We start from the raw sequence: 10,018 nt of genomic DNA on the forward strand, positions 1-10,018 counted from the left end.
CTAAGCTATTAATTAAATGTGATGGGAATAAAGCCATTTTCAGACACACAGGTTTTAAAAAATATTTTCTCCTTGTATCTCTTCTTGGGAAACTGCTAGTGGATGTACTCCATGAAAACAAGGGAGCACAGCAAAGAGAAGAAGCCAGGAGATCTGGAAAATAGAGAATCTACCATAAATAACGATGTATCCATACGATTCTCCAGGATGGTAGTGAGGAGACGCTGCTAGAAAACTCCTGTGCAGTAGCCCCAGAGAGTAACTAGTTTCAGGCTGGTTCTCCAGAAGTAGACTCTGAGGAGTTTGGCAGGGAGAATTATTTATTAGAGCTTGGTGTTTCTCAGAATATGGGAAGAAAGGAGAGGGAAGAGGCAGGATTGAGTAGATGGAGAAATTACATTGTGATGCAGCTAAAATGACACCTCAGCCAGTCCCTCCAGGAGCTCTGCAACATTACAGCGCATTGGAGTTGTCTCCCAGTGGGCTGAAGTGACTTTTACACCCCCTCCGTTATCAATCATTGGATACAGGCCACTCTTGGGAAGGGCAGCTCTCTGCAGGTCAGGTAGGAGAAGAGGGGGCCGACAGCAACTTACACAGAAAAGATCCCCCCTTGAAGGGGCTTCTGGGCAACATACCTCCATGTCCACCATACTGTTCCAGGCTGGAGCCCATTAAAAGAATTAAAAAAAAAAAAAAAAAAGAATACAGAAGAAAGTTCTTCAAGGAGATGAAATTAATAAGATACCTAATATGTTTCAAAGTTACGCAACTGGCAATAAACATAGGGATGAACTGATGAGTGCACAGAAATCTAAGCAAGGAACAAAAGCAACATTAACTCCAAAGGCAATGAAATATTGTGTGAGAAAAGGAATCATACAGTACTGCACGCCCAGCTACACAAGTCATCTACACACGGTCACACCGTGAGATTGAGAGAATGGGGAGATGAGCAATGCGGATAGGGGTAAATCCTCAGCTACTCTAGTGGGAAATCAATATTAGTACTTAAAATTGTTTTTGCAGAGCAAGAAATGGCAATGGTCTAATATTTAGTTTGCTTTCTGAACTACAAGTGTATAATACAATAATAGTGGTATTATTGTCATTATTATTTGTAAGAACAAACAAAAGGATGGGATAGCTTTTATTTAGTGATCTGTAAACTTACCCTACTAGAAATGATGCCTGCCTATATATAATCTTCTGGACTATCTTATTCCAGAATATTTTAATACATGGTTAACAAGGGTCTCAAATTATCACATGTCCCACTTCATCAATTCTTGTTCAGTGAGTGGAATGATGGAAGAAAAAATTGCCGTGGCCCTGAAGACAACTTGGATATTTATCAGACGTTCCACGTTTCCAGGCTTAGGGCTTTGCACATGCTTTTCTGGCTTCCTGGGCCAATCTGGTCCCCCCTTTCTGCAGAAGTTGCTGCTTCTCATTGAAGCTTAAATGTCAGCCCTAGCCTGAGGCCTTCCAGGAGTAGGACCCCTCTATCTCAATGCATCTTCTGTTACTACACAACTGAGTCCCCAACATTTCCAACAAGCTCCAGTTATTTTAATTTATTCACTTCTCTGCTTTGTTTTTTTTTTTTTTTTTTCTTAACTCTCTCCCCACTCAAAAGTCATTTCCTTGCAATGAGGGGACTTGCCTGTCCTTTTTACTCTGTATCCAGGTACTTGGTACGTGCTCAACAAAGTTAACTAACTAACTAACTAACTAACTAACTAACTAACAACAATGAGTCTCACAGTTAACCTGATTAGGTAACCATCTGATTAGGGGTTGTATTTCAAAGCAGTTCCAATGTCACTGATGGCAGCTGTCTGACTTCATCACTGCAAATGCGGGACTGAGCACTCTCAATTGAATTTTCAAAGCTACTCTACAGATAAGAGCTCCTATGTTACAAACCATGCCTTTCTAAATTCCAAAACTCAGAGCCACAGCTGGTAATTCATCCAGCATGTGCCAGCCATTCCACCAACATAGAAATTGACCGAGCAGAAAGCAAAGACATGGACACATTATCATGTATTGAGCATTTACTGCATATAAGGTCCTCTATGTTTCTTCTTAACAGTCCTGGAAGGATAACTTTTGCTTTTGCTGTTGCTGTTGTTGTTTTCATCTCACTTTAAGATGAGAAAATGGAGCCTCAGAGAAGAGAAGTAACTTGTCTAAGAAGGCACAGCAAGTAATTATCCGAGTGCTGAATGAGAACTCAGGTCTGTTGTTTCTGACACTAGTGTTCTTTTTGCTATAAAATGTCACCTCTTAAAAAAATAAAATAAAATAAAATAAAATAAAATAAAATAAAATAAAATAAAATATCACCTCTAGAATGTAAATTTGTACCTTTTCACACCCAGAAGATCAAGCCACAGTAGCTAAAACTGTGCCATTATAATAACACAGCCCTCTTATGAAAGGAAAAGCTAGGAAGCCAACTCCTTCTTCAGTTTGTTGTCAAGAAATGTAAAGAAATTTTTTTTCGTTCATGGATCACTTATGCAATTTTATATAATGACCCTGAGAATTGTGGCTCCATCACTAAGGTCTCAGCATAAATCAAGAGGGAAAATGATAATAAATATCTTTGAGCTAAAAATGGAGAAGTACCAAAGTCTTCCAGGGGTTACAGGTTAGCAGGAAAAGATATAAAATGTAAATGACACTTCATTTACTGTAAGAACAAGGTACAAATGTTCAGAGTAATTTCTTTCTACCATGAATTCCTAATGAAATGTTGAGATCAATGTCAAGCAGATTACGGAAACAGGACATGGAATATATGTCAAAATAAGTCAAACTGAATGAAGTAAGTTAGAGGAAACAGAGCCATATGATCCTTTGTCTTTGGTTTCAAGAACAAAGAACCACTTTTTTTTTCTTCTTGCAAAGCAATAGTATTTAGAAATTATTAGTTATGATGAAAATGCCAATTTTTTTAAAAAATATTTTATTTATTCATGAGAGATACAGAGACAGAGAGAGAGGCAGAGACATAGAGGGAGAAGCAGGCTCCTTGCAGGGAACCCGATGCGGGACTCAATCCCCGGACCTGGGATCAAAACCTGAGCTGAAGGCAGGTGCTCAATCACTGAGCCACCCAGGTGTCCCGAAAATGCCAAATTTTTAAGGCAGAGTTATAATTTCAAAAGATGTTGGACAAACCGAAACAATCTCCCCCTTAAAACATCAAAATAATTTTTAAAGCAATCTCAATTTCAGGTATTCATATTCATTGTTATTTTGATGGATAAACCAAGATAATTTAGAGAGAAAAAATGTATAGAAAAATCTTTGTTCATCAGAACACATCCTTATTTTCCTATATCTGAAAGATCATAATCACATTTTTCTAATTATCAGATAGACGTTCATTATTTGCAACTTGAAAAATGAGAAGGAAAACCCTCCCATAATCCCACAAACCATGATATTTTTCCTATAAGGATAAATATGTTTATATATTGCATATGCAATAGATATTTCATGCTTGATTTTAGGATGTTCATAATCCTTTCCCTACTCTGTGCTTGGGGCTTAGGGTTTTCCAGGATGATCATGATTTTATGTAATTATTTTCTTAATTAACGTGGTTTTCATTGAATATGTGGTTGTACATGATATGTTTCATATTCCCTCAAAAGACGTCTCATTTAGATACATTTGGGAGTTTTACTGGATGGTGTTCTGAACCCTGGGCCCAAGGGTCACGTGAGGGCAGCTTTCCACTGGCCTCTCCAGGAGGGCTTGAGAAGTCAGCAGCTTAGGAAGTCTGGAGGGGCCTTGGAAAGCCCTGTCCACCTCTAGGGGACATAGGCCTTCCTAGAGCGCACCGTGCCACCTGCTTCTCTCCTCAGGGAGATGGAACATGTGTCTCTGCAGTGGTGGTGGCCCCGAAGCAGGCTACGTTCCTCTGAGGACAAAACTCTCCCTGACTAAGCTCATCACTAGGCCTCTCTGTGAGACACAGCCTCCCCCGCAGCTGTGAGGGTGCAGTGTCTTCACCCTGAGCCCCAAATCTATGCCACTAAAGCCCCACAAGCACCTTCAGCCTACCTGTGTTATCAGATGCCCTGTGGCTGGCCTTACCCAGAAAGAAATGGGTTTCGGGTGTCAAACTGCTTCATGCAGCTTGACCCTGCTGGCCCCTCCAACACCATCTCCTTTTCTCTTTGCTCAGCAGCCACCTACCTCAAGATCTGCTTCAGAATCGCACACTGTAGTTACCTGTGACCAGGGAGTGGGTTTTACCCTTGCCCATTATCGCCTTAAAGCCAATCCAGAGGCTTCCTCTTCCTTATCATTAGCTACTTTTGGGGATACCATGGCCCTGACTATCTATTTTTTCTCTTTTCTCTTTTTCTTTTTTCTTTTTTTTTTTTTTGAGGAAGATTAATGATTGTCCCATGCCATGAAAAAGAGGGCACAGAGCACTTCTTACAGTTCAGCAAAGCCGTGGGCTGAAGCTGTAGAGGACCACGGTGTGGACACTGCCACCCCGCCACCAGAACACCCAGGTTTGTCCCTCCACCTCACACTCCCCACAAGGTCAGTTGTCATCCTCCTTCCAAACCCTGCCGCAGCCACAAGCCAGACAGAGGACCTTTCTCGGATTTCCTGCATTGGCGTGAAAGTTCATACCCTGCTTCCCTCAAGCCTGCCCTTTAGGCCTCAAAAGCTCATGCTGAAGGTTGAAAAAAAGCAAAAGGAAAGTCCTGCTTCCCCCCCCGAGTCAGTGTGAAAGCCACTGAGGAATGGTCACGTGCAAGGGAGGGTAGAGGAGAAAGAAAATGTGATGGTTCATATTCCAAAACTTCATCCCACTGGTTCAATTACCATCTGCTCCTCAACGGCTGTGAGCAAGCAGCGTGAGGTCAGGAGCACCACTCTCGATGCTTGCGCCCCAGTGCTTCCTGCCACTCCTGACACCACTGCACAGCCACAGGAACTACCCACAAAATGGATACACATTGGGCTATTGCGATTTTTGATGATCAGATATGGAGAAATCTTACTGCAATGACAAATGGTTTCCCTAACAACTTCCAAGAGTGCAAAGTTCCAATTGAGCAGCAAAATGCTTTCCTTCTAAGTGGAGTACTGGAGTACTTAGTGTAAACTGTTGAATTAAGCAGATTTATGATAGTTCTGCAAAAGTAAAAGTTTACAAGGTGTTTTAAAGAAACTGATATCACAGGCCATATAATTTCCACCAGCCTTTCAGCGTAAGACTGTGTAATCCCTCTGCATCTGATGGTGATGTAAGTGCAGGCAGCCAACCCTCCGCCCTCCACCCTCAGTCAAATGGGATGACCAATGGATATAAAATTAGGGAAAAACCAGCATCAGCGTTGGAAAATAGGAAGGATGCCATACATATGCCCAACACGTTAGGGGATGTATATTTCATATAGGCTAGTGGTGATGAACCCAAGGCACCATTTAGGCTCTATTCATGATCGTCCTTGTGACAGAGAAGGGATAGTGAGGAAGTAGAGGGACCACAACAATTCCTATGAGAGCAACTCATCTGCAAGGGTGAAAAGAGATCTTGGGATGGGAAAACCCAACAATCAAAATGCTAGTCTTGCTGTGAGGCTTTCTCCTTAAGCCAGGATCCATGTCAAGAAGAAAGTGTTCGTGACAGAAGTAGAAGGCCACCCTGAGTAGGAGGCCGTACCCAAGAGGGGGTCGGTCCTCAGTCCCAAAAAGAAGCTGCAAATCCAAGAAAGAAAGTCACCTTGACATGAAATACTACTTTTAAAACATTGATGCTAAGAAATAAGAACTCCGATATGCTAATTTCTGTCTCAGAAAGATTCCGGAGGGCTTCTGAATGAGTCTCTGATAATAGAGTCAGCAGGGGAGGTTAAAAAAAAAAAATAGTTACTGAATGTGGTATATAGATGACTGTTCACCAAGATTCATGGTCCCCCTTCCATTATCATTCTAGGAAAATGTCTTCCATGTCACATTAACGTAAAGCCCTAGGAGCAGTGCTCACCACAGAAACAGGAGGAAAAGTGAATAGTCTGTCCCTCTTGGACTGAGGCCTCTGAGAAGCCAGTGTGCCTTCTCTATGAAGCCTGTCTACTTGGCAGAAAGGTCATCAGGAGTGGAAGGAACCTGGGACTCTGAATCGTCAAGGGGGAGAATGAACTTCTGTTGCTAAGAAGAATCCTGGAGTCTGTTGGTGCAGATTGTTTGATGACTGCAAATTCCTTCCCTCTTAGGGTCCATGCACTGTTAGGTGTGACTTAGGAGTGCCTTGAGGACATAGGGAAACTAAAGAGACCCCATGAAGGATGGCTTTTTTTTTTTATCCTTTTCCTGCTTCTATTCTTGCTAGGACCTGCACCCCCACCTTACATACTTCTTAGGGCACAGATAATGTATATCTTCCTTGCAATGGTCAAGGAGTTAAATGGTTTGCTTGGAGTCTTCCAGCACAATAGATAACATCTAATGAGTGACCAGGTGGGGTTGTTATGTACATTTTCCAGATCACTGATTCCAGGGCATAAATGGCTCTAGGGCACAAGTGGCTTACAGAGGACATCTAAACACTCAGGACACCTAGACACTCAGCTTTGTTCCTGGATGCCTGCGGAGATGTGAACACCAGACCACAATTCTCAATAAAAACCCCAGACCCCAAACTTCTTTTCTTTCCGAGTCTCCCAGACCTTCCATCTCAATCCGTACTCTCTCGGTGTCTTCAGTAAACTCTGCTCTCACTTCCTTTCAGCTTGTGTTTGATTTCTATCCTGCACAAAGGCAAGGACCCTCTTGGAGGAGCCTGCGGGAAAGCCTCTGAGTCCTCGGACCCAGCCAGCCTACATCATTGGGAAAGGAGAAACTCTATTTCCTCTCTATGTTTTCTTTACCGACTAAAGGAAAACTCGGTTTTTCCACACTGCACTGCACTCACACCTATAGTTGACTGCTGATACCAGATGTGTGGGTTTTTTCCTCCTGCACCAAGCAATTCTTCAGTTCCCTGGGGACAACTGGGCAATGCATCCCCCTGAAGCCAGCATCAGATCCCACAGGTGAAGGGCTTAGTCCCACAGGACCGCCTCCACCTCAGATGCCAATCACAAGTTCTGGTTGTCACCTGTACTTCTGACTGACCGGCAATAAATTGAGGGTCCATGACCCCCTCCTTTGGTTCAGCAATGTGTTAGAATGGCTTATAGAACTCAGGAAAACAATTCACTAACTAGATTACCAGTTTTTTATAACAGGATACAGCTCAGGAACAGCCAGGTGTAAGAGGTACCCAGGGAAAGATATGGGGAGAGACATGAGCTTTTCTACCCATGCTCTCTCTGGCACGTCACCTTCTCAGTACCTCTAAGCGTTTAGCAACCTGAAGTTGTCCAGACCCCTTCTGTTAGGATTTTTATGGAGGCTTCACTATGTAGGCTTGATGGATTAAGTCAACCACCAGCCCCGCTCCCCTCCCTAGGGATTGGAGGTTGGACCTGAAAGTTCCAACCCCCTAATCATGTGGTCGGTTTCCCTGGTAACCGGCCCAGACCCTGAGGCTATTCAGGAGCCCACCCCCTCCCCCCTCCCCCCCCCCAGCCACCACCTTCTCATTAGCATCCAAAAAGACAAGTCACTTTGGAGATTCCAGAGGTTTTAGCTTTGGAACATAGATGAGGATCGAATATACATTTCTTATTAGAAATCACAATGTCACACCTTCTATCCAGAGGTGGATGGAATCTGGTTGGTCTTGTGACTTGTTTAGACCAACAGAAAGTGACAGAAGTAACATGGGCTAAGTTCTAGAGCCTAAGCCTAGTTCTAGAGCTCTTGTCTCACCTACTGGAACATCCTCATCACCGCATAATATGGCCTGGATCAGCAGAAAGAGAGGATGGACAAAGACCCTGTAACAGCCAGTCCCAAGGTCCCAGGCTGCATGAAGTCATCTGAGGCTTAGACTCTCTAGCACCAGATGAGCAGATAAAGACGATAGCCATGGGAGTGAGTCCAGGAGAAATCAGTAGAAGAACTACAGAATACAGAATGTGGAAAAAAAATAACATTAAAAAAATACAATACAGATAAAACAGGGATCTTTGTATTGTAAATTTTCAGAAACAATATTGGGATCCCTGGGTGGCGCAGCAGTTTGGCGCCTGCCTTTGGCCCAGGGCGCGATCCTGGAGACCCGGGATCGAATCCCACATCGGGCTCCCGGTGCATGGAGCCTGCTTCTCCCTCTGCCTGTGTCTCTGCCTCTCTCTCTCTCTCTATGTGACTATCATAAATAAATAAAAATAAAAAAAAAAAAGGAGTGGAGAGGAATAGAAAGAGATGGAATTTGGATTTAAAAAAAAATAGGGTGGTACTGAGAGCATATTGAGGGGAAAAGATTGTGACAAAGAATTCTATAATTAAATAATTATGTATATGAAGCTAAAATAATTATACTGAGGGATATAAGACATACCATTCATTTATGCTTCCAGAAAATCATACATGGATAAAAATCACTTAAAGATTTAATCAAGATACAAACCAAATTTTTAAAATTCAAGAATGTGGAAGTTGTGGTAGAAAAGCTTCAGTGATACAAATAAAATCAGAGTTAAATGTTTAAATAATTATAAATATGGTTTTAAAATCTATTTATAGACATGAAAGTTATTTCTTAAAAGAGAAGCTACATGATGAAAATGATAATAATCTGGGTCAAAAATCAAAAATTATCAATAAAAATTAGGATATGAGGGAAAAGATATACATAAGTATGTTAAATTTCTTATGCAATGGAAATAAATACAGCTTAATTCTCAACATCAATAATTAGAAAAAACATAATCACTTTTTTTAATTAAAGGGAAAAATATAGGCTAAATTTAAAAAGTTGCATTTTTAAATTTTCACCAGTGAGACTTTGAGCAAAATATATCTCCACTCCAGTGATTTCTTAATAAGTTATATATAAACACATGTACCATTGTATGTACATGTATATCTACAGTAACAGAATCATGGAGAGGAAAAGACAAACCTGAAATTAACACTAATTTAAAATAAATTTTATTACATTTCTTAATAATATATTTTCTTTCCCTAAAAATAATAACTTTTATTGAGAGCAGAATGATTAAATTTGCCTTCAATGTGTTTGAAAATCCTGGTTCCACATCTTGCAATAAAGCAATTCAAAGGTGTCATTCCGGATCCATTTTTATTTCAAGCTTGGTTTGCATGACTAATAACTGAATAAGTTCCTCCACAGAATTTAGGCAAAGAGAAGGCAGAGAAGTATGTCATTGGCTACACTGAATAATCACAGCACTTGTGTTCTAGCCCCTCCACCAATTATGTAATTGTTATTGTTGAAATGTGGTAGTAAATTTCCACTTTCAATTGTTCTTGAAAAGGTATCAGTATGTGTTACATTTTTATGCTTCAACAAATGGGTTTAAAATTCTCTAAAAACTTTTAAACAGGCTAAAAATTCTATTTCAAGTTTTTAAAGTGTGTTGATATGAGAGATTATCTTTTATACATGTAACATTTATATCGATTTCAGCAATGTATCAGATAGCAATGGAAACACCAGGAAACATTTCCAAACATCCGTTTTAAAATGCTCTCTATTACCTCATAATGTGGCTGATGGTGAATTCCTGCCAGGAAAAGGGAAAGTATTACCTAGCCTATTGGGGGGGTGAGACGAGGAGGGAGTATTGAGGGGAGAGAGTAATTGTTATTGTTCTCTTGTGTTTGTGTTTGTATAATGGACATTACTTTTAACTTGCCTTTTTTTTTTTTCAGGAATCATTTAAAGTTCTTGCCAATTTTGTGAATTACCTTAGATAAAAGTAAGAGAAATAACCTTTAAATCCACTTAACTGAGTACACTGAAACTCCAGTGAGTCAAGATAAGTGAGTAAAATGTAAAGGTGTCAACATCATTTACTCTGACTTTTTTTTTAATTAAATTAAATTAAATTATTTTTTT

The 10,018-nt window shown here is 40.7% G+C and overlaps 1 long non-coding RNA gene across 7 annotated transcripts in view; it reads right to left on the minus strand.

The window, feature by feature from the left end:
• Positions 1-8,058, minus strand: part of LOC140641833 (uncharacterized) — a 63,918-nt gene extending 55,860 nt beyond the window's left edge. For 5 of the 7 annotated variants that reach the window (XR_012038441.1, XR_012038437.1, XR_012038440.1 and 2 more), the window contains exon 1: positions 7,382-7,525. This is a non-coding gene — a long non-coding RNA (uncharacterized lncRNA). Of the gene's footprint in view, positions 1-7,381; positions 7,526-7,737 lie in introns of those variants that run through there. The other 2 variants (XR_012038439.1, XR_012038442.1) reach the window with 1 other exon arrangement.
• Between the last annotated feature and the right edge of the window lie 1,960 nt (positions 8,059-10,018).

This window comes from Canis lupus, chromosome 10, assembly GCF_048164855.1.
Source record: "Canis lupus baileyi chromosome 10, mCanLup2.hap1, whole genome shotgun sequence".
NCBI classification, from domain to species: domain Eukaryota; kingdom Metazoa; phylum Chordata; class Mammalia; order Carnivora; family Canidae; genus Canis; species Canis lupus.